Source organism: Nothobranchius furzeri, chromosome 1 (assembly GCF_043380555.1).
Source record: "Nothobranchius furzeri strain GRZ-AD chromosome 1, NfurGRZ-RIMD1, whole genome shotgun sequence".
Classification (NCBI taxonomy): domain Eukaryota; kingdom Metazoa; phylum Chordata; class Actinopteri; order Cyprinodontiformes; family Nothobranchiidae; genus Nothobranchius; species Nothobranchius furzeri.
In genome coordinates this window covers 100,116,830-100,124,873 of record NC_091741.1, presented here as the reverse complement: position 1 = coordinate 100,124,873, position 8,044 = coordinate 100,116,830, and the positions used below count along the sequence as shown (strand labels likewise).

General features: G+C 39.3%; 1 protein-coding gene across 5 annotated transcripts in view; it reads right to left on the bottom strand.

The window, feature by feature from the left end:
* frmpd3 (FERM and PDZ domain containing 3) overlaps positions 1 to 8,044 on the bottom strand; it is a 186,320-nt gene that overhangs the window by 91,628 nt on the left and 86,648 nt on the right. The window contains exon 1 of one of the 5 annotated variants that reach the window (XM_070552562.1): positions 390 to 1,478. The exons of the other annotated variants lie outside the window; for them this stretch is intronic. The gene's annotated coding sequence lies outside the window, so the exon portion shown is untranslated. Of the gene's footprint in view, positions 1 to 389; positions 1,479 to 8,044 lie in introns of those variants that run through there. 5 annotated transcript variants of the gene reach the window in all.

Here is an 8,044-nt window from a genome sequence, read left to right as displayed (position 1 = left end):
ATATCCTCACATAAGTAGTTGCAGCTCAGGTGTTGCTGGAATGTTGAACATATTTACACTTTTATGCCACTAATGTTAATGTTTCATACTTTTCTCAGTTTAGTTCCTGTGGCTGCCACCATGTCCGTAAACCTGTGAGTCAATATTACATCTTAATACATGAAACCACTAAAATAAAAATAGAAAAAAAAATCCTTCACATATGAATTGTTCATTAAAAACAAGTTTATTTTGTTGGTATGTTTGGTTTAGGCGGAAGTCAACAGCTTGATAAGGTGAATCTGTGGCGCAAGTAACAGAGAATAATGAAATGTATCCAGTATGTAACTGAACACAATACTTATTAAAGATTCATTAGATAAATATTTACCTATCGGATGTGTACTTACCTCTTCCTGTTCCCTTCTCCCAGCAGGTGTGCACAAATTAAACTTTCCCCAGGGGAATGCACACTGTTTATTGGCTCTGAGAGGGAGAAACCAAGTGAAGAAATAGGAAGATGAGATGTGAATGTCTGCAACACTCCAGCCATCTGTTCTTTTGTATTGTTGCTCCTGGACAAACCCCATGATGGGGGGTTCTAAAAGGCTGTAGCATGTGATTGGAGGAGAGCAGCTCTGAAAGTTTATTTCCAGTGAGGGAGGGGTCAGTAGCAATCTTTCTGACCTGCCTTAAGGTCACAAAGGGGAGCAGATTATGGAAAGGGCAGCATGAAGTCTAATTCAGCCATAATCTAAATAAAAATTAAATTCTTTCTTGCACCTAGACAATGGTCTAAATTCAACAACTTAAGCCATTTAGAAAATATTTGATGCTGTTGATCCTAAACCAAAATAAATCAATTTGTTCTAAATTTATTTTACAGACAGGACATAAATAGATTCAACCAAAGCATCAGAGACTTCAAGGCTCTGCTCTCGGCCCACTGCTGTTTTATAATATTGCAAATAAAAAGTCTTTCATGATCAGAACCAGTATTAATTCCATGTTCATAAAAACAATGAATGTGTCCTGATGCATTGATATAAAAGGTTTCACACATTACTAAAGCCAGAAATGCATAACCATAAACCCTGAAACACACAATTGTCTCTTAACCGAAAAAAGCTAACAGACATTTTTATGTATTTTTGGTTTGCAGATGACAGACTTTTTTATCTACCTCTCAGACTCAGATTCAGCCAACATCCCAACGCTCATCAATGTATTTTAAACTAGTCTGTGGCATGATGAGCAGTACTGATTATATTTTACACTACAGCAGTTCAGTGTGCTGTTAGGATTCTCTTCTTTCCACTGTGAAGTTAAACTTAAAACACAAATTAGCATCACTGCAGACTATTATTCAATATCAGTGTTCAACTTAATTTTCAACAACAAAATAACATTTTCTTGTACAGAGTAAAAAAGCAGCTTAATTTCTTCCAACCAGGCATTACAGTTTTGGTGACCTTCATGTTGGTTGGTAACTTCAAACACGATTCGTTTTACTCTGATCAACACCTCCAGCAGGTGAGTTCTTGTTTATAAGAGTTTATGAAAAATAACAACATCTTTATTCTCCAGATCACAAAACTAAGAGGTTTTTGAACACCCAAAAATAAACATCTGAGATTTTTTTCTTTCTATAAACTACTGTTAACGAAGATTCCATTTATCTTTGCATGAAGTAAGTCTGGCAAAAAGTTCTTGGTTTGGTGCTTGAACTTTATTTAAGTCCTTGTGTGCAAACACATGATTTAAGCTATTAATGTTTCTAAAACTTGGAATTGCTTCAATCAAATCAGTTCTGAGACATGCATTCCTTTGCATGACTCTAAGCATATTCATATGTTTTAATAGTTGATGTGCTGTCTGACATTTTAGTCTTTTATATATTTCTCATTCTCTGGTCTTGCATTAAAATGACACTTTATCCACTCTGAATAAAACTTTAAATTAAAAAAATGTTAAAGTATTAGCAAGTAGCCTTATGTGAAACTAAAACCTATTTACATGTGTAGGTTTTGCCCATATAATAGTTGTTCAAGTGGTACATATATACTTGGATCCCCTGCAGTCACAATGCATTAGATGGTGTTGCAGCTGGTAAAAAAGGAAAACTAACATTTTTCTTAAATGTCACTTTCATAATAATGCATTTTTAAACTACTGAAAAGAAGAACCAGAACAAAAGAGACTCCTTACTAAATCAAACAATATATAAAAATCCCAGATACTTAGACTTTGATGTGAGTGATTCTGATTAGAATAGATATGTGTAATAAATGAATAAACACATTTTCGTAGAGCTGTCTAATACATTTATATGTCAAATTAAAACAGGTCATGTTTGTGTTCATATCTATTTGTTTATATGACTGGATGTTTTTCAGACTGACATCTGATGAAAGATCAAAACAGAGAAGATGTTCTCACACTCGCACACGCACACGCACACGCACACACACACACACACACCCAGTAGCGGTTTTAGGCACGGGCAGACAGGGCAATTGCCCGGGGCGGCATTTTTTCATGACACAAAAGGGGCGCACAAGCGCTGAGTAAAAAAAAAAAAAAAAAAAGGAAATCTGCGCCGCACCGAGGTTTTCTATTATCTGTCATATGACAGTGTCTGGATTGGAAACAGCAAGTTGGCGCCCCCTGCAGCTGCAGGCGCTCCTGCTGACTGAGAACGTTCACGTGCACCGTGTGTATATGAAGAACAGGAAGGGGAGGGGTGCGGCGGGGGAATTCACCTCTGCGACTTTCCCAAATGAAATGAGCGTGCAGGGGCTGAATCAACTGTATCAACATGGCTAAAGTCAATCACATCTTAACGTTCTTCCACATTTCATTCATAATATCATAAACACAGGCCTATCATTCTTTCAGGTTTCTCTGAATTGTGTGAAATGGCCGAATAAAAAAAGGAAAAACAAAACGATTTTGTGGTCACCCCCCCATCAAGGTCAAATAGTTTAGTCCTGACTAAAGGAAACTTACTGAGTCAGGAGCCAACAGAAGAGATGAACATAAAAAGGCTAAAACCACCAGTTGCCCCATTCAGGGGAAAAAAAAGAAAAAAGAAGAGAAAGATAAAGGTATGCTCTCATGTTGCATGATGCATGTTTAACGGTTAAATGCGGTCAACTAATTGCTAACAGAGCTAATAGGGCTGAAATATTGAAACGAATATTCAAATGGTTCGAAAAAAGTCCTTGAATCGTTTTTTACTGATTCAAACTAGGATTTGTTAAATGCTCGCTGCAGCCTGTGGCCTGCCTGAACAACAACAAACACATGTTGATCATGTTCACATAATAATAAATAAAACAACTCTACAAGCAGAAGAAAACTCCCCAGTCACCACTAACTATCCTGTTTATTTATTGCAGATGGCTGCACTCATTATTTTTACGTGATTTGTTCTGTAAAAGTTGGCATTTTTGGTAGTCTACAGTTTTTTTTATGTCAGTTTAAATTACAATTTCAGAGGCAATTCTAAAATATTATGGATCATGAGATCTATTGGAGATCTACCCAACTTTTGGACTGCTCTGCCAGTCACTGTGGCTCAGGCTGAGAGGAGCTTTTCAAAACTTGATCAAGTCATACCTGAGGTCACCTATGTTTCAGGGGCGGCTCACTAACCTGGCTCTGATTAGTATCAATCACTCAGTAGGGGAGCAGATTTCATGTGATGACATTATTGATGACTTTGCATCAAGGTTAGGTTTTAATTTTAGTTTGTGTTTTCTGTTCTAAGTGCAATGCTGTAGTGATTATCTTTAGTTTGTTATGTGTGAAATATTTTTGCTATTTAGAATATTTATTATCTATTATGTTCATATATTCTTAATATTTAGTTATTGTTTGTTTTTGTATATTTGATTCTATATATTTTGATACAGTATATAATGTATAGTGCTTTACATTCTGACAACTTCATAGTAATTAATGTAAATATGTGCAACTTAGAAAAATGAATGTTCAATAGTCGTTCTAATAAACATGCCTGTTTGTAGAAAACATGCGTGTGTTCGTGCAGGTGGGGTGGTGTGGTGGTGGTGGGGGGGGGGCGGGGGGGCGGGAGGGGGGTCGCTCAAAGGGGGCCTCGCCCGGGGAGTAATTCGATGTAGAACCGCCACTGCACACACACACACACACACACACACACACACACACACACACACACACACACACACACACACACACACACACACACACACACGAGGCAACACAGATTGTTTGACATGGTCAGCCACCAGATAAATTACATGATTACATTTGTAAACACAGAAATATTTTTAATGTTACAGAATATGAATATGCACACGATTAATAAATGTAAAATAGAATAAGAAAATTACTAACACAAAAAAAACTAATTGTTTTTTTGGTAGATGGGTTGAATAATTAGTCTAGACACTTAAGAGATTTTAAAAGAGGTTTGTCACAAAAACACTATTTGTTCCATTTTATTTGTCATAATCTGTTTAAAATTTTGAAAACTTCACAGCTTGTGACATAAAATGGTATTTTACTCAAGCTATATGATTCCTAAAGGGCTTTTAGCTGAAAACGTCTACCACGTCTGCGTCACAAACCAATAATATAATGTCTTGGTCAGGTACAAGAATTGGACAGAAAATAAATCAAGAAGAAGAAGAAGAAAAAGAAGCAACAAATCACAAGGTGCTTCTCAATGTGCTGGAGAGGGAGCAGATAAAGGAGGAATAGTACAGGTCCAAGCACAGAACCTTGTGGGACACCATGGGCGAAGGAAGTGGAGAAGGACCAACAGCCAAGTACCCCAAAACTATTAAAGACCTTCAGAAATCTGAAGAATAATTGACATTAAACATTGAGGCATGCTGAGCAATTTATAATATATAGACATCAATCACATTTTATTTGTAGAGCACTTTTCATAATAAAATCTGCACAAAGTGCTTTACATAAAAAAGCAACAAAAAAACCCCAGCAATGTATGTGGATTAATAACACAACTTTCATACATCAAAATACACAACCAATTCAAACTATTTGCACATACTCAGCACACACCCTAACAAAAAAATTAAAAAAAGTTTTAGTTCTAACTTTTGGCATGACTAAAGGGCCAGAGGACCTCAAGGATTGCAGGGGCTCAATTTTCAAAAGAATGTTCATTAAATAAGATGGTCCAAGAACATGGAGACAATCCAATGAAAGAAACTTAAAATAAAACTTAAAATGTCCAGGGAGCCAATGCAGCAATTTTAGATTTTTAGATATATTATATCATATATATCTAGACAGATATTTGCCGGTGTGGGCAAACAGCTGACTGCATGGATCATTGTTTACATAACAAACAGACCATAGTATGTGAGGCTCTATGGCTGTGTCTGAGGTAGAAATCTGCAGCATGGGGGTGCCACAGGGCACAGCTCTCTCACCCTTCCTGTTCAGCCTGTACACGTCCAACATCCATTATAATTCAGACCAGTGCCACCTATAATATAAATTGAGATAGCTGATTCTTACAAGTAACTGGGTGTTCACCTCAACAATAAACTGAACTGGTCCACAAATAAAGATGGCTTGTATAAAAAGGGCTAGAGTTGACTCCACCTGCTGAGGAGACTGAGGTCCTTCAAAGGATCAGTGGCGTGCCCAGATCTTTTAAAATGGGGTGGCCCAGGTGAGGCACAACTTTGTGCATGGGTGGCACCAATAGTTATGTTTTTTTTTTTGTTTTACCCCAAGCCTTTTGTGGACAATGAAAAGCCTATTTAAAGGTAAAGTAGTGTGGTGGCACCTGGGGTGGCCAATGAGATTCCAAGGGTGGCATGTGCTACCCCAGGCCACTCCCTGGACACACCCCTTCAGAGGATGCAGGACACTATTAAGAACTTTTTCTGATTCTATGGTAGCATCTCTACTTTTCTATGCAGTGGCCTGTTGGGGGAGTGGGCAGGGACAGGAGCAGGATTGACAAACTGGTGCGGAGGTCTAGCTCTGTACTGGGATGCCGTCTGGAGTCTGTGGTGGTGGTGGGCGAGAGGCTAACGTGGCAACCAACATGAACAACCTGCATCACCCTTTGCACGAGTCAGTGGGTGCGCTGAGAAGCTCCTTCAGTCAGAGACTGATACACCTCCGCTGCAGGAAGAAGCGCTTCTGTACATCATTCATTCCAACAGCAATTATGATGTCATGAGTCACTCAGCTACAGTCAGTACTCCATGCATAATACACCTGATATATGTATTTGTTAATGTGTGCTTACATGTTTATGCCTGTGTTTACATATATCTAGCCTGGCCTGCCAGACTCCTCGTCTGTTTAATTCTGCACAGAGAAAGGGTCTGGGAACCCTCCTATTGAAATATCCCCACCCCGTGAGAATTCTAACCGAGCCAATCAGCGCTGAGCAGGCATGTTGCAAGCTTTTCAAAAGTGTGGAGGATGTTGTCTGTGCCTAAAATAATTTCATGTTATTCATCTTGTTAGTTTAATTTCCATAATAGCGGAGCAGGTGCGAACTTTAGACGCGTCATGCATGTCTCCGTTTTAAACATGTTTAAACTGTTCAGAATAAAAATCCAGGCTCCGTCTTGTTAGCTTGGTGTAACTAAAGTTTGTGCTGAATGAAACTTTACATTAAACCATGCTGAAAAGGTAAGAAAATGATCCGATTAAATCGTTTCCCCCTCATTTACAGTCCCGGAGTAAAGCGCAGTGCGCATGGCTCTGGGGTTAATCAAGTTTAGTTGTTTCTCTTTGCAACAATCTTCACAGGAAGGCAAAACAGTTAAATGGCAGGTTACCGATATTTCCGTCTGACTGTTTATTTTGACGGATAAACTCAAGGTTGTTGGCTGTTTTGAAAGAATTACCCTGACGCACACTGATGCAAACACAGATGAGCTGACATTTTAATCGTTACGAACATCGCGGAGGTAACTAAATCAATCAAGAAAAGAGTCCCATCAGAACATCAGAGCTTTATACTGGACACTGTGTTCAGCGCGGCTCGGAGCGAACACGGTGGACAATGAGCTGAATATCTGTAGAGGAGTTTTCAGCGCAGTGCAGAACCACGGCGCATGCGATAAGATTTCCTCCCGCTGAAGCGGTCTGGAAACCCGGTCTCTCTGAGGGATCTGTCACTTGGAAAAATGTTCGCTGATTATGAAACTTTGGCTGAACAATGCTTGTTTCCATCTCTATGGACATGCATGACGCATCCAGTCTGAGGCAGAATAGCCTCTTCAGCTCAGAAAGCACCTGTAGAGACATTTGATCACACACAAAGTTTATGTGGAGCAGAAGCGGTCGGGCCACGGCAGGTGAAATGTTCCTAGCCTACATGAAGTGAAACTGTTTAATTGTAACATTAATATGTTACTGGACACGCTGGTCTGGTTGATTAGACCGGTGTTTGATGTGGAAAACACACACACACACACACACACACACACACACACACACACACACACACACACACACACACACACACACACACACACATACACACACACACACACACACACACACACACACACACACACACACACACACACACATACACCAATTAAAATAATGCTGATAGCGTGGACTAGAAGACAGGTGATGGTTTACGTATTTAAATGATGATCAGGCTGCTGTAAAATGTAATCTCCATCCACATCCAGACACAATTATCCTCTATTTTTTCTCTTTTTGCTCTGCTCTTGTCTGGGCTGATCAGCTGATGGTGCGCGCGGCGCGCCTAACTAGCGGCTGATGCACATTTTACGCATTTGGAGAGGTGGGCTGGATGCTTTGCTTTTACTGGAAGATGGTCCACTTAACGCACGGGTGTAGACTACATATTAATGACAAATGAATGAAAATTAAATTGTGAGTTTTTACTTCATATTTTATAAATAAAAAGGACGGGGGAACACATTTATGACGTCTTTTTAAACAAAATTTTCTTGCGCGACCTGCCTGCTTCACTTAAGTCACTGCTTATTAAGGCCCGTCCAGAATTACTGTGGCCCACCCATGAAAACCTGACGCCGCGCCT